This window comes from Trichosurus vulpecula, chromosome 5 (genome assembly GCF_011100635.1).
Source record: "Trichosurus vulpecula isolate mTriVul1 chromosome 5, mTriVul1.pri, whole genome shotgun sequence".
In the NCBI taxonomy this organism is placed as follows: Eukaryota; Metazoa; Chordata; class Mammalia; order Diprotodontia; family Phalangeridae; genus Trichosurus; species Trichosurus vulpecula.
The window spans coordinates 69,866,894-69,890,016 of record NC_050577.1 but is presented as its reverse complement, the minus strand read 5'-3'; the positions used below and the strand labels follow the sequence as shown (position 1 = coordinate 69,890,016).

Sequence of the window (23,123 nt, the reverse complement as noted above, 5' to 3'; positions counted from 1 at the left end):
ACCAAGTCACTCAGGACGTGGTCAGACTTCACTCGAAAAAAGAGCAGTTAAACTAAATTACTTCAAGAGAGCTTTCTTAAGGATACAATTTGTGTGTTGAAATTTTTCTTTTTGTCCTCATCCCCTGCCCCCAACCTGAAAAATGTGAGAGAAGTCAAATGTAACAGTGACCCCAACTAGTTTTCTCATTGGAATAAATACTTCTCTCTGCCAGATTTCACTCCCCCGCTCACACTCATCTGAACAGCTCCTGTGGGCTTTGTCAGAGGCAGAAGGGAGGCTCAATGCAATGCTGCTTCGATCTGCTGTGAAAATGACGGCTTGGCTAGGACGTCCCCTTGCCAACTTCTTGACCCAGGACAAGTGATTTGGTCTCTATGAACTTCACTTTCCTCCTCCTTGACTTCTTTAGCACTTCATTAATCCCAGAAAGCCAGGTTTCACTGTCTGGAATCAACAAGTCTTCATGTAATTCCTTTACCTCTGGCCAATACAATGGCACAAAGGTCTGGACACTTGGCTCGGGGAATTCTCGTGGCGAATGTTGGATAAGCTATTTGCCATCTGTAACTCTGCCCATGGCCAAGAAAACTCTCGACTGTCTCATTAGGAAGGAGGCTCTATTGGAAAGCAAATTTTATTTCTTCCTTTGGGGACTGACTAGGCAGCCAATCTATTAGTTGCTAGTTCACAATGAGGTTTCTCAGTGAGGAATATGCCTAATTCCAACACAGTAAACAGTTCCCCTGGGCCACTCTAGAAGACATTTTGGGGGTTCCCCTAAGAGTCTGGCTCAGAACATCTAAAATAGCAAAATTATTCCAAAACTGGATGGCAACCAACCCTTCCCAGAGTTGACAGGGAACTGGGATGCCCTGCATTGGAATGAGGGGCTGCTCGATGACGCAGTGGCTAGAGCACCAGCAACTACTATGAGAAGTAAGTCACAGCTCTGCCCTAACTTTGCTGGCTCCCATAAAATGGTACTCCATCTTAGATGGTAGCACTACTGGACATACAGGAGATTAGTGGTTACCCTCCAGGGCAGCTAGGTGGCACAGTGGATAAAGTACAGGGCCTAGAGTTAAGAAGATGGGAGTTCAAATGCAGCCTCAGAAACTTACTAGCTGTGTGACCCTGGGCAAGTCACTTATGCCTGTTTGCCTCAGTTTCTGCATCTGTAAAATGAGCTGGAGAAGGAAATGGCAAACCACTCCAGTGTCTCTGCCAAGAAAACCCCAAATGAGGGTCATGGAGAGTCTGAAACGACTGAACAACAACAAAGCATTTATATAGCCAGTAAGGTTTATAAAACCCTTTACATATGCTATTTCATTTACTTATATTACTTCATTTGACTGAAAACAACTCAACAATAACAGCAGTGGAATGGGGTGCTTAAAGGAAGAAGGAAAGAAACATTTATGAAGTGCCTAGTCACCTAGTCATTGTCCTGAGTTACCTCAAAGGCACAAGGCAGCAGCTCTCAAACTTTCTGATTTCAGGAATCCTAAAAATTATCAAGTTATGTGGGTTCCACTGATCTATATTTACTGGATTAAAAATTAAAATGTCTTTCATATGGCTACTGAGATAGTTCTGACCTTGCAGACAGCGTCATGCATCCCCTGCCCTCCCCACCCCAGCATCCATAGTCCCCACTTTAAGAATATGGGATTGAATCCAGGCTTTGCTGTGTGACCTTGGACAAGTCACCTACCCTCCCTTTGGCCCCAGTTTCTTCCTGTCTAAAAAGTGGAGGTTAGATGAGATAAGCAGCCTTACGCTGCTCTACGATCCATGAAACATCCCTCTGCCCCTCTTCTCCTATTGTTAAGTTCCCCCCAGAACGTCCATTTTGGGGAATGTCCCCAGCCTGGGCCCCTTGTTCCTCCAAGTCTGACTCTCTGGACTTCCAGTGCTCTATAGCTGCTGCCTTCTCACTCTGAAAGATCTCTACATGGCGGTATTGCGGTCTATGGGTGCTGGGAACCCCGAAATTCAAAGGCAAAAGGCACGGGTCCTGCTTTGAGATAATTCTACTCAAGCCTTCTTTCAGTCAGAGACAAGGTTTATTAACTGGTTGGGGTGGTGAGGTTCCTATTGAGTCTACATTATTGGCCAGATTTTAAGAATGGGCTTAAGTATGGGCTTTGGACCCCCACCCCTTTGAACTTTCCCAGGAATTCCAGGAACCTGGCCCCTGAACTCAGATTCCTGGCGTTTGTTAATTGTCCTTTCATAGCGGCCCTCAGTGTCTACACCTGGCCCCACCCTAGATGGTCACTCCTTGATTCCATGGGGACCCACTCCTGGACGATTGTATATAAGTGTCCATCTTGCCCCCAGTAGATGGCTCAGATTCCTTAAGAATCTGGCCAATAGGGCGGATTCTTAAAATCTCACCTAACTCAACCGGTGTTTCAATGAACCTTGTCTTTGACTGAAAGAAGGCTTGAATTGAATTCTTTCAAGGCAGGACCCGCACCTTTTGCCCTTGAATTTCAGGTTCCCAGAACCCCTAGACTGCTACAGTGGGGGAAAAAAGCACTTCTCCTACTGGTGAGTTCCTCCATGGGTGGGGAACTTTTGACCTTGAGACCACATGTGGCCCTCTAGGTCCTCCAGTGCAGCCCTTTGACTGAATCCAAACTTCACAGAACAATATGCTCCTGTTCCTTCAGTTCCTGTTTATGTGTTGTCTCAGGAAGACCTGAGTTCAAATCTGATTTCAGACACAAACTATATGATTGTAGCCAAGTCATTTAACTTCTGCCTGACTCACTTTCTTCATCTGTAAAGTGGGAGTAGAATAAGAGACCCTACCTCCAGAGTTGTTGTGAGGAAATGATATACTATTTGTAAAGTGCTTCTCATGGTGCCAGACACATAGTAGGTGCTTAATAAATGACTGTTCCCTTCCCCATTAAGATGTAAGCTCTTTGTCTGTAACACAGTAGGCACTTTTCCTTCACCAAACCAGATCCCAACCTATCTCTCACTTATATTGAACTATATAACTCCCAGTCAGAGCTCCATGAAGCTCAGAGGGACTCGATCACAGCTAGTAAGCGGCAGAGGTAATGATGGAACCTGGCTTGTCTGGTCCACTCTGGGGTCTTGATTGACTATGTGACGTGGCCTCCCTCAAGCCCTACGTTTAAAAAACTCCTCCCTTTGCCTGACTTCACCCTCAGAAATAAAATAAAATTTCTACAAGTCTTTTGATTAAAATCACTCCAGAGCTATGCTAGTAATGAACTCCACCCCCCCCACCCCACCCCCACACACATCCGCCCTTCAGACACTGGTTCATTTCCTTTGGGAATCTCTGTTTCTGCTGCTGGCAGAAATGACTCACCCAGCTCAAGTCAGTGCATTTATTTATCCTCCGCTGTGTGCCAGGCCCTGGAGGCACAAACATCAAAGGTCAACTGTCCCTACCCTCAAGGTGTTCAAGGTGTGTGTGGGGATGGAATGAGAGGTACTAGCTGGTGGGGGAAGGAGGCCAGCAGGAAAGGCTCTGTGCGGCAGAGGGGAGCCGTGGACTTGTGGGGCAATCCACTTAGGCATTTACAAAAAGATACTTATGTGCGTTGCAATTTACTTCTTTTAAGTTAATAGGACTGTGCTCTCTGGAGGTTTGTGGGCTGCAGGCAATATGAGAATCTATCTGGTTTATTATACGAGCTTTGCCCATGAAATTATCGTAGTTTCAAAGCCTTTTTAGGAGACCACTAGATTGCAGTGAAAAAGGTAATCTTAGCGATTTTCTCTGAAGGTTCAGGCCTAAAGATTCTTTGAGTTCTCAAAATAAATCCTGGCAATGAATAAGATCTTCATTAATCAAATTAACACAATACTCTAGAGGAGCAGGAAACATTCTTATCCCCCTTCCACCTTCAAAAAAGAAGAACTGAGTTTATCAGAGCTTTACAAAAAAAAAGGAAACAAAATATAACAGCTCCAGTCAATACAGACCAAGAATCCAGACCATGAGTCCTTAGTTCTTCAAACCTGGAACTTGGCTGTGCTGTTTGCCAGGTTCAAAAAGTAAGTTTATTACCATGGGGCCAAGTGAGGGAAAACTGTCTTTTACAACCAAAAAGTGCATTACAGCTACATACAACAAACCTCCAAAATGCCAAAGTAAAAAGATTAAGCCTTCTTACCAGGAGCCTTCTGCACTGGGAGGCATACCGAATAGAATGCAAATACATGGAAGGTAAATTCCTAGGGGAAGAAAATGTTTTCTATAAACACTCTCACTCTCTCTCTCTCTCTTTCTCTCTCTCCACACACACACACACACACACACACACACACACACACACACACGCACACAGCTATACACACACATATGCATATATACATACACAGTAGGTAATTAAATCAAAGTGACAACACAGAGTTATGAAGTCAACCCAAATGTTTTCAATCTCAACTAAACTCATGGAATGCTGAAAATTACAAAGAACAAAACATGGCCCCGAAGAAGAGGAAGGAGAACAAGCCCTTTCAGAAATGAAAGATCCATGGTACAGGACACTGCATATATTTTCCAGACTTTTTTAAAGCACTTAAAGTGTCTGGCACATAGTAGGTACTATATAAAGGCTTGTTCCATTCCCTCCGTATTTAAAAAAATCTACAAAACTAAAAAGTAGATAGAGTGTAAACCAAGTAAGTATGTCAAAGAATGTTTACTTTCCTCGATTCTTCAGGAATCTTAGAAGCATAAGAGGAAGGGCCTTCAGAGGACATCTAAGCCAACCCTCCATTTCACAGGAGGTGACTGACACCCAGGAGACCTGGCCAAGCTCACATAGGTTCTAAGCAAAGGCACAGTTTAAACTCTGGACCTGTGACTCTTTCCATAACACCATGGTACACTCTCTCTATTCTAGAAATTCTTGCCCATTCTAATGGAGAAAAGGAAAGAAAAGCAGTGGGGGAGGGCAGGTGGAGGGCAGCGGAGGAATTTCAGTTGGTTTTTTTGTTTCAGCTTTGAGTATTAGCCTAACTTTCTGGATCATAAATTTTTTTTCCACCTGTTAGCAACTAAACCCTGTGCTAGAGTCTGAGGGGGGAGCTCTGGGCTGGAAAGACACTGAGGCTTTTTACAGCTGTCCAGAGAGCTTCTAGCCAGGTTCATCTCATGGGGAAGGGTGTCATTTCAGACTCTCAACTCCTCTGCCACCACCTGCTGGGCTATGGAAGGGGTGAGGACAACTACTAACATTCAGAGTAGTCACCCCACCAAATCCAGAGGGCTAACCTTCTTCATAGGATCATAGATTCGGAACTAGAATGGCACCAAATCCAATTCCCGTATTTTACAGATGAGGAAACTGAGGCCCAAATGGGTTGAACAATATGTCCAAAGTCACACAAATATTAAATGACAGAGCAGGGATTTGAATCCATCTTCTCTGATTCCAAGATCAGTGGTCTTTCCACCAAATCACATTGCCTCCTTCCAATGGAGTTCCTCTTGAATCAGTATGATATATAGTTTAAGCACCAAAAAAAAAGTTTTTTCTTAACTGCCCATCTGTTAGGAGCTGGTACTAAGCCATTCCAATGTGCCTTACCCTCAATGGTGCCTTACCCTCCTTGCCTCAGAATTCACCACCACCTTCCTGCCAACCTCTCTTTCCCCTTTTACCCTCCTGACCAGATAGACTCTCTTAGGCTCTCCCTGCTGGAGAGAACCCCAGAATCTCTACTCTGACACCTAGATCTACTCCCCTTCCCCATATTGACTGAGTGCTCTAGTGGGGCAGAGATGCGATGCGTCCCAAGGATACAGGCACCGCCTAACTCTCCTACATGTGGTATCTTCACTAAGTATGAGCAATCTGAGAGCAGAAACTCTTCTTTTTCACTCTGCACATAAGTGTTTAACAATTTTTTCCCATTCATCCATTTGTTCATCACTTAGCCAAGTATATACATATATATATATATATATATATATATATATATATATATATATATGTATGTATGTATACACACACACACTTATATTTGATACTTATATGCCAGCCTCAGAAATGTTCAGAATTCAGGAAGACAGCTTTCCTGATTGGTTACAAATGAAAATTCACACCCATTTAAGAAATGCTGATAATGTACAGACCTTAAATTCTATCATAATTTGCTGAGCCTGCCAGATCTTAGCAGCTCCCCTGCCAAAATAATTGTTGTCAGCCCATGGGAACTAGACTTATGATAAATATTTATGGTCAGGATCAACAGCTTTTACTCTTTAGCAGTTAAGTTTTAAAACAAAGGAGCTTTGAACAGAGATGAAGCTTTTAGTCATTGCCAGTGTTTAAAGCCCCAAGAACCTTGTCACATATTCACAGCTACCATAGACAGTCTCCAGAATCACAGTTTAGATCCAGAAGTTCATCTTGTTCTGGCATACAATCAATCAATCAACAAACAAAGAAATGAATAAGTGAGCAAACAAGGAAATAAACAAATGAAATGGATGGGTAAATAAATAAATGAAAGTACAGATAGAAAGAGATAGATAGATAGATAGATAGATAGATAGACAGATCGATAGATTGATCAGCAGGCAAGTAAGCAAAACAAACAAATAAGTAGCCCGTGGCCCTTGGGGGTGGGGGTGAGATTGGAACATTTCTAAATTTAAATTGGAGATAGTGAGCACCAAAGCAGAAGCTGATGTCTTATTTTAATTTTTACTCAACTAAAATTAAACCAGCGTGTCATTCTTTGTGACTGGTGATGATTGATGATTTTCAGGGAACATAAATTCAAATTTATAGTTTTGCATTCTTATTTTCATTTGTAATATTGCTAAATAAGAACAGTATTTTTAGCCAAATTTACTTCTATAACCTTCTGTGTAAAAGCTGCCCTTCAATCTGTCAACAATTTCAATTGGCATGGAGAGATGGCTTTAGCCAACATGAGGCTAAATTAAAAGGTCTCTCTCTCTCTCTCTCTCTCTCTCTCTCTCTCTCTCTCTCTCTCTCTCTCTCTCTCTCTCTCTCATAAAAAGTGCTAGATCTTTTTAAACTACCCCATCCCTCTATCCATAATTGTAGCACACATTCGATTTAAGAAAACTTACAGATATTCATGAGTAGAGATCTTGACTTCAGTTTCAGAAGATGAATAAAGGTAAGAGAAGAGATAAGAAAAGAAAAAACACAAAAGGGGAGAGGGAAAATCAGGAAGAGAAAGATAAAGAAGATAGAAAGGAAAGAGAAAAAAGGAGAAATCATGGCAAAAGGAAGAATAGGATGAAAAAAGCAAGAATAAGATGGAGAAAGCAAGAAAGATAAGAGAGGAAAGGGAGAAAGGGGAAAGGTAGAGAGTGAAGGGGAAGCTTTTCCTTTATATGGCTTCTATATATGCACACACCCCTTCTAGAAAACCCATATAAGGTCAGGAGGAAACTCAGATGAGTAGTCACCACAACTGGTTATTTTTAAAATATCCATTGAGCTCAATGGCTCAGCTGGACTGTTTTTTATAGAGTCATTCAATCTGATTTAGTATATTCAGTTACTCTTGATGAAAGAGTCCAATAGCAAAGGATGGCTTTCTACCACTGGTATGTTGCTCATGACAACCTAAGGAAGTCTAATGTATGCTTTTCACAAAAAAAGGTAAGCCCTATTTTGCTCCTAGGATGAAAATTTGGGTGCTCCAATTGGAGCTCATAGAATCCTAGAATTTTGTCTCATTCTATTAGATTAAGAATTTTATTGTACTCTCTTACATTTTGCCCTTTTGAGACCACCCTCCCACAAAAGGGGGCAGGAATGCATTCTAATTGCTACAATGTAGGGGCTAGAATAAATTTAAGACTATAAATTCTCTAAGGTAACTTAAGGTCCTAAGAATTCGTTGTTGCTCAATACAGTGAGAATATTAGTCCATCGAATGCCAAAACAGATGACACTGTGCTCTGTAAAAGTTTCTTGGGTTTTTCTGTATTTTTGCATGTTTTTATTTCTTACTTTTAGAAATAGCAAATTAATAGGGTTGATGACCCTTACAGTCATCCTTTGGACCACAGGAGATCAGAGAACTCTCATAGGTACATGAATTTTTGCTTATCTCAGCTATGCCACCTCTCCACCCAGCTCTTTGGCAGGGTAAGAACTGGGCTCCCTCTTATGGCATTTTCCAGTGGCACCAGGTTCCACTGGCACCATTTGTCTCTGGCTCAAACATATGAGGAGGACACACATGCTTTGAAATCCCAGCTCTGCTTAACATAACTTGTAACACAACTCTGTGCCTCAATTTCCTTATCTGTAAAATGAAGAGATGGATTTAGAACCTTCCAGCTCTAAACCTACAGTCTTACAATCCAATGTCTTTAAGACAAGCCCTAGCTCAGGAGAACAACTGATGAGATCTCACCTTAAACAGCCTTCCTGGCCCGATCGCTCATCCACTCCAAATGCCCCAGTACAGTTCTCAAGTCTTATAAGCCTTGGTATTTCTGTAACCTTCAAATTAATCTATAATAATGACACCATAACTGTTTAAATTCATTATAGTTGTAAAATTAGTTTTATGCTTAATAACAGTGATTGGGGGCCAGCTCAGTACAAAGAGCACCGGACTGGGAGTCAGGAGATCTATGTTTGTAAACTGGTTCTGCTACTGACTATAACTACTTGTTCAGTCACTTCAGTTGTGTCTGACTCTTCGTGACCTCATTTAAGGTTTTCTTGGCGAAGATACTAGAGCAGTTTGCCATTTCCTTCTCCAGCTCATTCCACAGATAAAGAAACTGAAGCAGACATGGTTAAGTGACTTGCCCAGGGTCACACAGCTAGAAAGTGTCAGAGGACAGATTTGAACTCAGGAAGATGGGTCTTCCTGACTTCAGGCCTGGATACATTATGGCGCCAACTAGGTGCCCCTAACTATGACTATGGGCAAGCTATTTAACTTTTCTGAGACTCAGTTTTCCTCATGTGCAAAATAGGGAGGATGATGATGATGATAAAAATCCTTATAATAGTACTTGTACTACCTACATCACTGAGTTCATAAGATCATTGACTTAAAGCTGGAAGTGACCTTAGAGTCAGTCAGTCCATAAACTGTATTAAGTGCTTTCTACGTGCCAGGCACTGTGCTAAGTCTGCTCCCCTTGTTTTACAAATAAGGAAACATAAGCTGAACAACATTAAAGGACTTGCCGCCCAGGGTCACATAGGAGGCCAATGTCTTCAACAGGCTTGGACTCAGGCTGCTGCTCTATCCACAAGGCCACCTGACTGCTTCTGGGGTTGTCATGAGGATCTAATGAGAAGTGCCCTGTAAACCTTAAAAGGACTGTGTAAACATAACATGACTCTGCTGAGAAGGTAATATACATATGGGGTCACGGTTTCTTCGGCCAGAGGCTACCTCCAAATGACTCAATATTAAAACAATGAGGGACCTCAAATATCATCTAATTCAACCTCCTTGTTTTCAGAAACCAAAAAAGAGGCATTAAATGCCCAATGGCATCCAGCTCACTAGCAACAAAGTCAGGGCTAGAGATGGGTTCTCAGCCTTCCTATGGAGCGCTTTCCCCACTAGTCTACTTTGCCACATGACAAACTCCCCTGGTGTGCTCAGACACCCTTGGGCTCCACACTGGATCTGCTTCAAACAAGTAACTCATCGAGAGTTAAATGACTTGGGTTTGAAGTTCTCATTTTGAAGTCTCCTATTTACCCTCAATGTGACCTTGGGTCAATCACTTCACTTCTCTGGGACTCAATTTTCTCATCTATAAAGTAAGGAAGGTGATAAAGTGACCTCTAAGGTTGGCATAGTTCTAAGTCTATGATTCTATGTTCTTCTAGGGCAGGGGAGTCCGGCAAGACTTCAGGGGGCCCATGAACTTAGATGGAAAAAAAATTACATAATTATTTTCACTAACTTGTGGTTGCCTTTGTAATTCTATGTATTTTATTTTCTGGATTCATTCTGAAAAGGGGTTCAAATGCTGCACCAGATTGCCAAAGGGACCCATGATGCAAAAGAGGTTAAGAACCCCTCGGACCTAGAACAGGATCTTTACCAGAGTCCTTACTGACTTTCTTCCACTTTCACGCGTCTCTCCACTTACAGCTATTTCCTTGATCCATATTCTTACAGTATTTGATTTTTGAAATATCTAAAAATTGTTGGCTGTTGGAAAGTTCTCCATGAAACGTCTTGAAATCTCTTGAGAAAAGAGGCTGGATAAATACAAATAAATTCCAGATGAAATGGGATTGTCTCTCTTGTGCAGTGAAGCATAACTTGGTCTTAAAAAACTGAGTCCTTCAAATTAAAAGCACCCCAAGAATTTTTATCTGGTCACGGTATGTTTTTTTTTTCCCCAAGAATTCAACACTTTTAATCAGAAGTCTGTGGATTAAACAACTGGATTATGTATGCACTGCTAAAATGAACATTTGGCAGTAATTAAAGCAATAATAATGCTAATTTTCTACTATTTTATAGCACACACAGATCTTTTTGATCTACTCAATCTACTTAGCTGACTTGAGCATTTTAAGAAAGGAAGTTTGCACATAAACATCAGAATTCAAAGTACAATTTGTGTTTATTGTATTGCTTGTTATATGGATTAACTATTGCAAAACTTTTCAGACTGCCTGGGGCTTGTTTCTGCTAACTACATATGATGAACCAATATACTGTTATTGTTTTCTTCAATTTGCATTTAAAAATGACATTATGTTTTTTCCAATTTTTCATTTTATATACAGTTCTAACTTCTCTCCATTTCTCCTTCTCCCCCTCAACCCATCAAGAAAGCCAGAAAACTAAAATACATTTCTGCATCAGTCATTAAACCAATAAATATACTGTTAAAAACAAACAAAGAACCTTGCTAAAGTTAATTTGTCCCATGCTCTCTGTTTACAATGCTCCTCGAGCCCCCAGACTGTGAAGTTGTTTAGGCTATAGATATTGATCAAGATTTCAATTTCATTTCTAAAATGGCTGCTTTAGCTAAGGTAAACCTCATTATTGAAGAAAACACTTTAATACACTGACAAATAGGTTGCTTTCCTATGGTGCTGGTAGTGACAATGGTGGCACTGGTGGCGTGTATCCCAACTAAAATCCCACCTTCTACAGGAAGCTTTCCCTGTTCTCACTTAAATCTGGTGTCTTCTCTTAATTATTTCCTATTTATCCATATATGTATGTGTGTCTATATAAATATATATCATATATATGTATATATGTGTGCATGTATGTATGCATGTGTGTATATACATATACATATGTATATGGCTTGCTTTGTATATATTTGTTTGCACGTGGTCTCCTCCATTAGATTGTATGCTCTTTCAGACCCAGGACTGTCTTTGGTTCTTTTTGTATCCATAATGCTTAGCACAGTGCCTGGCACATAGTAGGTGCTGAATACTGATCTCATCTTATCCTCACAACAACTCTGGGAGGTAGGTCCAATTATTATCCCCATTTCAGAATCAAATTAACTGAGGCAGGCAGAAGTCAAGTGACTTGTTTAGGGCTACACCGCTAAAAAGTGTCTGAAGTGAAATTTGAACTCAAGTCTTCCTGACTCCAGGTCCAGTGCCCCATCCACCATGTCACCTAGCCACCCAAAAAAATAAAAGATGGACTAATTTCTCTATCATTTCCCAATATCCTATGAATTTAAAAAATGTTTTCCTATTTTTCATTTTTCTACCTACCTGAATTAAGGCATGCATCTATTATTCAACAACAAAAAATGATTATTCAGTCACCTCCCCCCCATAAATAATCCCTCTTTGATGTTAAGTACCTTGTCAACATGGGGTGTTTAATTTTGCCTTCCTATCTCAGGACCATGTCTTTCCCATATCAGGGGCTTCATAAATATTCCTTGTATTGATCAAATCTCAATTTCTATTGATTGATCTCCCATGGCTCACTACATTCAGACCAATCACTGATTTTTCCCATTATTTACTTCTGTGAAACATCCAGGACAAGACTTTCTCACACAACATCCTCTCTCCCATTCTGTTTTTGCCTTTTCACAGGCCTTCCCTGACTCCTGGGTGTTTTTTCCTCACTTTCATGGCTTAGCTACTTTCCAAGTTTGGCTAGCAGCCACCGCCTCCATGAAGCCTTCTTAGATCCTCCATGCCCTCACCCCAAGCTAGAACATTCTATCTTGATCGACTGTGCTCCTGTCATCTCAGGCTATAAACTCCTGGAAGGCAGACCTCTTTGGGCTTTTCTATTTGCATCCCAATGAGTGGGGGCTGAAAGCTCCTCAAATACCCAAAGAAGAAAGTTGGATCCAAAACACAAATCAAAGTCCAATTACATAAGTTCATTTGTGTTATATTCACACACTCTATACCCCTTTTTAATTTACTTATGAAACTTTTTATTAGGTTGGAAGAACCAAAAAAAAAACTTGAATAGACTTTCAGAATAAAAAGAAACATGTTATAAAGCAAAGTGAATATCTTTTTCCCATGCATGCCTCAACAGGATGTTGCCTATAATATATGTAGGGACAAAAATCAAGAGGCCACAACACTCCCCCTCCTGACCCCCATCCCTCCTCAAGATAGGACAGCATATAGATGTTTAAGGGCAACATATAAAAGTGATTCCATAAATATTTTACTCAAAAAAGATCAAGTCCATTGTCTGATAAAGGTACACACACATCCAATCACCCTGGTGGATTCCAATACTGAAGTCATTCATCTTGTTGAATGCGCCTTAATTTCCTGTGCTAGTGAAAGCTTCTATACAGAAACCCATTTGTCGCACCCTAATAAGACAACACTCTCTTCTTACATAGTTAGTTTTTAGACTAATAGCTCTCAGAGTCCAATATGCCCTTTTCACATTGGATAAGAATATGGCAGAAATACTCTAGGGATTAAAACAGCTGCATTTTGGCATGAAGGGTGCATGTGTTGCTACTAAACAAAGGGCCCTAGGGCTCCAAAAATAAATACCAAGTGTAGAAATTCTCTTAATCAAAGCAAATCTCACCAAAGAACACACTTCTGCTAACATAATGGCAAAGGGATGCTTCAAAAATGAGGAACTCTTTTCCCTAAGAGTGAGGCATTACTTCCCATTCATGAAGCTACTTTCTAGAGTCGACTTTCCCTTCCCAAACCACAATATGGCAGGGGCACTTCCTCACAACCCTCTTTCAACACAGTCCTTCAATGAATTCAGTTCTTTGATATTTTGAAAAACAAAATGAGGTGAAAAGATCAGGCAGTTTTCCAAAGGAGAAAGGCAAATGATCAACAACCATGGGACAGAATGTGCCAAATCACTAATAAGAGAAGTACAAAGTAAAATAACTCTGAAATTCTGAGAATTGTTAACTTCCAAGCTGGATGGATCTTTATCATTTGGACCAATCCCCCCATTTTACAGATGAGAACAATGAAACTCGGAGATAGCAAGTGACTTGCCCAAGGTCACCCAGAGATTCAACCCAAGGTTCTTTGATCCTAGAGCCTATCCAATGTTCATCCCACTACACCACTGCTGCCCCAGAAATCAGAAATATTAAGCTTTCAGAGAATCTTGGCAAAACTTACAGGAAAAGATAATGAGCAAAGTAAGAAATACTAATGGAATAATTCACACAATGGCCAGAAGGAAAGAACAAAGACAGAATGGATGCTGTGACCATGCCTGACCTCCAGGGGTGGATGGTGAGAAACGTCTCTAGACTCCGACAGAGAGACACTGGTAAGGAAGAAGGCATATATTTTAAGACACGATGAATGCGATGGCTTGTTTTGCTTGACTGTATACTTTATTTGTTTTAAAGGAGTGTTCTATTGGGTAGGAGAGTACTAGTAAGACATTAAAATAATTTTCTCTTCCCTACAAATACTCCTTTTAGAGATGATAAAATAATGACTATTATTAGTCCATTTGAATCTATATAAAGAAACATCTCTAAGGAAAATAAAACTTAAAAAGTAATATGCAAACCATACCTCAAATAGCTTATCATTACTTAATGATAGTGATAATTGACATTTATAGTTATATTTATATAGTAAATTATAGTTATAAATCTAGGCATAGTTAAATATAAATATATGCTATAGCTGTATTTATAGAGTTCAAATTTTATAAAGTACTTTATGGACATTCTCTCTTTTGATCTCACAACCTACACAGTAAGTACTCTTTTACAAATGATGAAACTGAAGCTAAGCTGTCAAGTGACTTGTCCATGGTCTTCCAGTCAGGCTCAGAGACAGAGTTTGAATCCAGGCCTTCCTCACTCAATAGAAGCCACATCTAGCTGCTACATCTCCAACTTAGAGAAAGTACCGAATGTTTCAAACAGCCCCAGGCCCAAGTTCTAAAACTGCTCAGCAACAAAACAGCTTTTCTCCTGAACAGTATTTTTAGTTTGGAAACTGAAGGTAGAAAGAGCATGGAACCTAAATCCTGGAATACTGACCGTGTACTACTGCCAATGAAGCCAAAGCTTTCCCAAGTGATAAGGTTGTGTGTCCTCAAATCCAACATTAAATTGCAGATAGAATTCTGATTTACATATCTAAACACTCACCCTTCTTATGACTAATTTGCCCTTCTGGGCATGTTTCCTGGGATTGCCAAAAACAAGTAAGTAAGATACACTGGGCTGTGCGTTTATTTATAATTCTTACATTACAGGTTCTTGGATTGTGAGATTTAACAAGCTAGCATATAGAGAGACAGCTTACTAACCCATGCTAAAAGGTTGTTTATAGTAGTCTTTCTCTAGAACTGAACCCCAAAGCCCTACCAGAAGCAAACACCCTACCCCACTCCCAAACACTCCCAGGGTATAGACACAAAAAAGGCTAACAATCACACAGCATTTTAGCTCCACAGATCCTTGGAACACTGCTCGAATGACAAAGAAAATCTCTTAAGACTTAAAGGAAACAATTTTCACTTACGTCAAATTTCTGGGCAATCCTTGGTCTTCTAAGTTAAAAGAGGAAAAAGCAAAGACACACAAAATCTTTATCCCACCAACACACAAAAAAAGTTAAATCCTCTTCATTCTATTTTTGAAGGACTCTACTCTGTTATTTCAGACTTGTTTCAACAAATTCAACTTCCAAGGACACAAAGTGTGGTACCGGTGAAGATGATTCAGAAGAGGGTAAATTTAGCTCGGTACTTTCCAACAGGCATGTATACAGGCCAACTACATGAACTAGGCAAAAGCTATAGGCCCAAGGTTTCTCGGATCAAGGAGCAACAGAGTGTTATGGGACAGAGTCTTCTTTTACAAGCCCTTAGCAGTCGGGAGTCCTCAAGGCTGTAGTTCGTCAGTCTGGCTTTTGTGCTCCCATCCATTACTGGCCTTATCCACACGAAGCTAGATGATCTCCGCAGCCTCTGAGGACTATGCCAAATGCAGTGTGGCAACTTCACATAGGACCAGCCTTTTATGGGCTGAACAGTAGAGTGTTGATACCAGCTAATCTACCATAAATAGCTCTGGAAAGGCAGCCCGGGGATCAAATCAGCTGTTGCAACAAGCCCAGCTCTGCAGCTACTTCAAATTCAATTATATTGTCAACTTTATCTTTTCCTCTATTTTACTGTGAAAGTTGGAAATATAAGAGCACTTGCAGAACACTGTATGCAAGTGTGGACTTGGGTTAGGAAACCAATTTCTAACATTCTCATATTTTCAATAGAAATAAAGAAAAGGTCCAAGTTTATTAAAGGCTGAGTGTCTGAATGCATCCTCCACCACCCCTCAAAAAACAACAAAAACAACTCAAACACCAGAAACTTGAACATGTTTTGCTGTCAAATACAGTGATGGTACACAACTATTTGGTGGAAATTTACTAAAAACCTAAAAATGATTAAGAATTATAAGTCAACCCAATAGAACTTACCTTCAGAATATCCAATATTTACCTTCATTTACCTTACTTATAAACAAAATAAATGCCATAAAGAAAAATTAATGAACATAAGATACTTAAGGCATTTGAATTTTTAAAAATAATTAAGTGAAAGACATTTTTATGCATGTCTGTATGATGGGGATATGATCTGAACCCCCAAAAGGAAAAGACCATGTCTTTGGGATCTGGACCCCAAAAAGGAAAAGCCCCTGGACTTTCCCACGTGGCCCAGGACCTGGCCCTTCCCAGTTAATAATCTTTTCATTGTGGCCCTCATCGTCTGCACCTGGTCCCAATCTAGACTGCCACTCCTGGATTCCATCTAGATCCCTTGCATGTGGCCCAGGTCTCCGGTGTTCCCTTGGGGCACCTGGCCCTTCCGGAGTCCTTCTCTGTTACCTCCCAGTCACACCAGACTACACAGTCACTCCTAGATCCTTCCCACAGTCTTTCTGTATATAAGGTCCATCTTGCCCCCCATTTAATTGCTCAGATTTCTTAAGTGTCTGCCCATTTGCAGTCACAAATATGCTCAGACTCAATCTGGCCGGCTTGTCCATACACCCGTCACAAATGCTCAGATTCCTTAAGAGTCTGGCCAATGCTCAATTTCAGTCTGGCCTGCTTGTCAATATAAGTGTCACAATAGTTCAGATTCTTAAAATCTCACCAACTGGTGTTCTAATAAACTTTGGCTTGGCTGAAAGGCTTGGGTCAAATTCATTCAAGGCAGAACCTGCGTCACTTGCCTTTGAATTTTGGGGTCCCAGCACCCCTAGACCTCAACATGTACATGCATTGTTTTAGGAATGGAGATATCAAAGTATCACTATTAAACCCAAATTGCTTAGAATTTATATTGGAGTATAACATACTGTTCTGCTAGGTGAATAAGCTACTCCTGCAAATTTTATACAGATTTGTACATTCATTCTTTCAGATTACCAGGAAAATTGAATTCATTCTTCAGGATTTGAATCAATTTCTTTTTTTTTTTAACCCTACCAGTTGTCTCTACTTCCAAAAGGAAGTTCTTAGATTATTTTTATAAAAAGGCAAAGAGTCTACTGACCAGAGGATCAGAGCTGGAAGGGACTTTGAAGCCACCTAGTCCAAATCCCTCTTTTAGGAGATGAGGAAACTGAGGGCCAGAGAGATTAAGTGACTTCCCCAGTTTTATGATTCCATTTTGTATTTAAAACACTATCGATGTATTTACTTTACAGAGAGGAAAAGGAGCTAAAGCAGGTTCCATTCCCTCTACAGGCTGTTTAATCCAGGCACTGAGTTAGAAGATGACCTAGGATTTTTCGTCTCCTTCACATGCACGAAGGCAGTTTGCCCACAGCTACATACTCCGGGGCAGCTGTGATTCATTCCACAATTCCTACCCTTCTCTGCCCTCACCTCACCCCATTCCCTCTTCACAGCTCCCAATACCAACAACCACTAAAATGACCTGGTCCACTGGCCACCACCGAATATCTGTCCCAGTCTCTTCCCAATTATTCATCCCCAGGAGGAGATCATCTGCCTGACTCCACCCATTTCCTTTGCCTTTATTTGGTCAATATCACCTCTTTTCACTCCGGCTCCCAACCAAGTGCATAGGGAACTCCTTCTGGATCTTCTCTTCTCAGTCTGTCACAGAAACTCCACAATCAAAGATCTCCCCCATCCACTGGGAGGCTGCTTTAGGTTCTTTATTTCATAGGTACCAATGCAGCCCTCAGGCTGTTAACCTAGGCACAGACCATCTCCCTCCCTTTCTAATCATATATATCTTTGATGCTGTGCAAGAGGAGGAACAATAAGAGGGTGATGGTGACTTTGGGGGAAAAGGCTTTTCCCCAGATAAAGAAACCTTCAAGGCCTAAGGGGTGTGTGTGTGTGTGCATGTATGTGTGTGTGTGTGTGTGCTACAATCTTGGAGATTACTGACCATGGAGAAGAAATGCATTTTCCCAAAGGAATAAATTTGATTTTTACACACTTCTGTGACCCCCTCAGGTTTTCACCCCCCCCCCCCACACACACACACACTTCCCTTATGCCAAGGAATGCAGCTAGGAGGTCCTGCACCTAGCCCACCTTTGCTACACCATAAAAACCCTGAGTTTTACTGTTCAGGTAGAACACTCCCTGGAGATTTCCCTACAGCTAATAAACACTTTTCTTTTAGCTGTTCCTTTGTTTCTATGATCCACCCTCATTGGTTCAGACCTGCTGAAGCCTGAGTCTGGAATGCCCTCGACAATCCCTTTTACCTTATTTCTGCCATGGTAACCACTGACAACATGCTGCAGCCTACTTAGCACCCATCATGTGTCTTTCCAAAGTATTTTCAGTGACTTGTAATTTTTTTCTTCTTCTGAGTATTATGCCCAATGAGTCACAACCACATAGTATTGCCAAGAAAATACTGAGACTAAAAAATGTTTTTTGTTTTGTTCGGCAGCAGGGGGCAATTTGAAAACCTTAAAAGCATTGTACGATCTCCCAAACTGGACACAGCTGAGCCACCACCTCAACAGTGAATTCTCATAAAAGTTTGTCTGTTCAAAGGGAAAGAGAATGGCAAAAATGTACGAAGACATTTATAGCAGCTTTTTGTGATGACAAAGAATTGGAAATTGAGGGGAGGCCCATCAACTGAAGAATGGCTGAACAAGTTATGGTATACGATCATGATGAAACACTATTGTTCTATAAGAAATGATGAGCAGATTTCAGAAAAACCTGGAAAGACATGAACTGATGCCAACTGAAATGTGCAGAACCAGGACAATATCGTACACAGTAATGGCAATATTATAAGGATGAACAGCTGTGAATGACTTAGCTATTCTCAGCAATACAACAATCTAAGACAATTCTGAAGGACTTAGGATGAAAATTGTGATCTACCTCCAGAGAAAGAACTGATAGAGTTTGAATGCAGATCAAAGCATACCTAATTTTACTTTCTTTATTTTTCTTTATTGGGGGGTAGGGGCCTGTGTTTTCTTTCACAATATGGCTAATATGGAAATACGTTTTGCATGACTGCACATATATAAGTAGGGCAGCTAGGTGGCACAGTGAATAGAGTGCTGGGCCTGGAGTTGGGAAGACTCATCTTCCTGAGTTCAAATCTGGCCTCAGACACTTATTAGCTGTCTGATCTTTGGCAAGTCATTTAACCCCATTTGCCTCAGTTTCCTCATCTGTAAACTGAACTGGAGAAGGAAATGGCAAACCACTCCAGTATCTTTGCCAAGAAAACCCCAAATGGGGTCATGAAGAGTTGAACAAGACTAAAATGAGGGAGCAACAACAAAACCATGTATAATTTATATCAAATTACTTGCCTTCACAAGGAGGAGGAACAGGAGGGAAGAAGTGAAAGAATTTGGAACTCAGAATTTTAAAAATGAATGTTAAAAAATGTTTACATGTAATTGAGAAAAAAATAAATTAACTACACAGATAAAATTAATGCATCTATGATAAGAAGTGACTGAAAGGGGGGAAATCTTTGTATCAAAAAATTATGTATACATATATGTAAGTATGTGCATATATATGGAGGTGGGGGGGGGAGAGAGAGAGAGAGAGAGAGAGAGAGAGAGAGAGAGAGAGAGAGAGAGAGAGAGGAGGAAAGAGAAAGCTAACAGCCATTCTCCAAAAGATAAATGGTCAAAGGATATGAACAGTTCTCAAAAGAATTGAAAAGTATCCACAACCAATGAAAGCATGCTCCAAGTCACTCATAACAAGAGAAATGCTAATTGTTGTTGGACTTTTCCAATGTATTGATCAGTTATGCTGATTTTTTTTCCTCTCTAAAAACATCATTTGTTATATGGTATGGCTCTCTGGGATATGCTTGGGATAACCATGACAATATAAGAAACAGAAGACATCGATAGGAAAAAAAAAAAGAATGGTTTAGCACTGTATGGTCTAAGCAAACTGGCATAATTGCATAACATTTCTCACCTCCTTGCCTTCGCCAAGACTAAGCTCCCACTTCCCTTCTCCCTCTTAGAATTCCTAGTTTCTTTCAAAGCTTGGTCCAAGGGCCAGCTACTACTTTAGGCTTCTTCTAGTCTTTGAAGATCTAGCATATAATAGGGGCTTCATCTAGGCTTGTTGGTTGATTGGTTGGTTGATTGCTAGTGCCCTTGAGTCCTCTCTCAAGGTTTCTATAGCATAAAACCAAGATTCAAACACTCTCTCAACTGTCACTGAAGAGTCAAACTAATGTATGCTGATGCTTTATTTTTAGAAAAGATTAGCTCTGGGGAATGTCATGCAATGCAACAGATGAGACCAGGCATGCTTCATTTAACAAGTTTGTTGAAGTGAGATAAGGCAGAACATCAAGGACAAAGGACAGTCGAAACTGTATACATTAGGCCCTTATCTCATTCATTCAATTTGAATCATATTCACCTCCAATCCCAGGCTCAAGGCCTTAATGTTCTTTTTTTTTCTTCCTGAAATAGGACAAGAGAAGACTGGAAGCAGTCCTCTTGTTCTGTGCCAAAAACACAGGTGCAAAGGTAATAGTGAAATTGACTTTCTACCTGTCTTGACACTAACCAGTTTCTCTTCTCTATTTCTGCAGCAACGAGAGAGGATGATGACTATGTTGGAAAAGGAGGACAAGAAGAGAGTTGTCTGTTCACCTGCTTCTTGGTCCCACAGCTCAACTTCTAGATGGCACCTAAAGAGAGGGATTGGTGAATGGGTTTCTTCAGATTCCCATCTCCAGTGTAGAAAAATGCTAGAAGACTGGGAGCTATACACAGGTGGATGTGTCTGCTTACATAGACTTCCTTGTATACCCATCCCTACCAGGACTTCAGAATCTAAGAGAAGGCAATATCACATGCATGGGTTTCCCAGCATCTGCCACCAAATGATGGGCTTCTTGTCATGTGGATGAGATGTGTGTGTGTGTGTGTGTGTGTGTGTGTGTGTGCATGTATGTATATTATGTATATTTTGGAAGAGTAAGCAAAAAGGTATTAATTGAATGTTTAAAGTTTTCTATGCTACCTCCCAACTCTATCAATTGGTTTCCTTTTTAAAGTTAAGGAGAATTTCACTAGCTAAAAAAAAAAAAGAATAAATTCAGCTGAGCTGTGGGGTGGTCCGTAGGTCATTGCTTGGTCAACTGATCAGAGTGCCAAACTCTTCATTCTCAGGCTGTTACTACATGGCAGTGGGTATGTAGCAAAGCATGGTAGAAACAGAAAACTTGGCTTTATAGTCCAACTGAAATATAGGATTTCCGGGGGCAATCTTGGAGCAGTATTTTGTGATTTCTGGCACTGGAGAGGCTAACCTTACAATGCTGGATTGACTTTACATTCTAGGAGACTAGTCTCAGAGACTTGAAAGTAATATGAGATGTATATGCTGTGACAGGCTCCATTTAGATTGCTATATAGATAGGCTTAATAATATGGGAATACTCTCCTCTCTAAAATGGTAATTGAGTGCATAACAAGACCAATAGAGATGGTTTGGCCTTTCCTACAGCCTGAACACTTAATTATAAAATATTGTATATTTGGTATAATAATATTCTATACACAGAACAGATTATTTAAAATCTATTTTGTGTGTGAGCTTCCTTATGTCTCCATGAGCAGTTTTCTGTAACTCAGAATTTGAAAAGGGGATAGCTGATGTCCAACAAAGCCAAGGGCAGGATCCAGGATTCCTAAACCAAAATTCTGGCAACTTTGGAGTTAGTGCTTGGGGGAAAAAACCCAACAAAAAAACCCAAATCTACTTTCTCTGGAACTATAGTCTCTCTCTATTTCCATGAACCCAGAAATCAAAACATGGCAGTGGATGAAAGTATAAAACAGTCCATTAGGTTGTAACAGTGGGCCAAGACATGACTTCCACTTATAAACCATCTACGTTCCATAAGGCACCCATCTTCTTGTTTGGAACTCAGAATAGATATTTTCCCCCCTAGAAATTGGGTTAAAGTGATTGTTCAGCTCCTGTACAGGATCAACGTGAAAATCCACAATGAAGTTCAACTCAACCACTATATTTCTATTACAGTGGGTGTCTCAGAGCTCTGAAGCTTTGAATAAGGACTGGGATATTGACTATGTCTGTCAAACAAGCCCCAGCCTGAGTTCAGAAACTTATCTTTAGAGGGATGGATACTAGATTATATAAAGCCATCTACTAAAGAAAATAGGAAATAGTGCTCTGGTAGTGGAAGGTATGTATGAATGGATGGAATCATCACAGATCCTGGAAATGATAAAATGAAATAAGTAGCTTAATATAACAGTGTTTCCAGAAGGAAAATACTTCTGTTCCCCTTTGAGACACCAAGGACATAGCAAACCCTGTTTAACTCTTCTCTCCCCCTGCTCCCATCAGGTGAGGGCCCCCCTCCCCATCACAAAAACTCCAAGTGACCGGAAACAACTCCAGTGGGATGAGGGTCAGCAGTGTCTGCTCACCAACAGCTCAATGAAGGCTAGCTAGCTCTGGCTTCATTCATTCTGGCTTCAAGAATAACTCTAGTTGGGGGAGAGGTGATAACATGCAGTAGGATGAGGAAGGTGGAGTAGGAATGAGGGTAGCTGATTACATGGGAAGTTCAAGGCTGGTGATGGTTGGGAAGAGAAGGGAGGGAGAGAAATCCTCAGTAGAGAAGAAAAGGAAATTCATGTGGCCACACCCGCTGTCACATGATAGATATTACTAAGCTCCATCTAAGTTAATAACTGTCTGTGCTGAATGGAATACTTCCTTGGCATTTGCAGATTCTAGAGACAGCAGGAAACCAATACATTTCACAGCATGGAAGAGGAGGGTGAATGGCTGGCTGGAGACAGCATCCAGGCAATGGAGAAACAGACTTAGTCTTGGTCATCTTAATCACACCCCAAGCTTCTCCAAACCTCAACTTTTTAATCTGTGAAGGGGTTGTCCTACTAGAGGTCCCGTACAAGAGAATCTATTATAGATCTGTCTGTGTTATCTGATCAAGCCAATAAGTAATTTCTAGGCCCCCAAAGTCATCACTTGTTTGGCTCTACAAATACAGTTGGGGCTTCTAATCTCATCTAATGGTATTTCATGAGAAAGTGTGAATCACCCCTAGACATTATCTGGTGTCGATGTACATTTATAAGT

At 40.7% G+C, this 23,123-nt stretch overlaps 1 protein-coding gene across 8 annotated transcripts in view; it reads right to left on the bottom strand.

The window, feature by feature from the left end:
* Positions 1–23,123, bottom strand: part of SVIL (supervillin) — a 234,524-nt gene that overhangs the window by 167,381 nt on the left and 44,020 nt on the right. For 4 of the 8 annotated variants that reach the window (XM_036758583.1, XM_036758585.1, XM_036758586.1 and 1 more), the window contains exon 1: positions 14,988–15,460. The exons of the other annotated variants lie outside the window; for them this stretch is intronic. The gene's annotated coding sequence lies outside the window, so the exon portion shown is untranslated. Of the gene's footprint in view, positions 1–14,987; positions 15,461–23,123 lie in introns of those variants that run through there. 8 annotated transcript variants of the gene reach the window in all.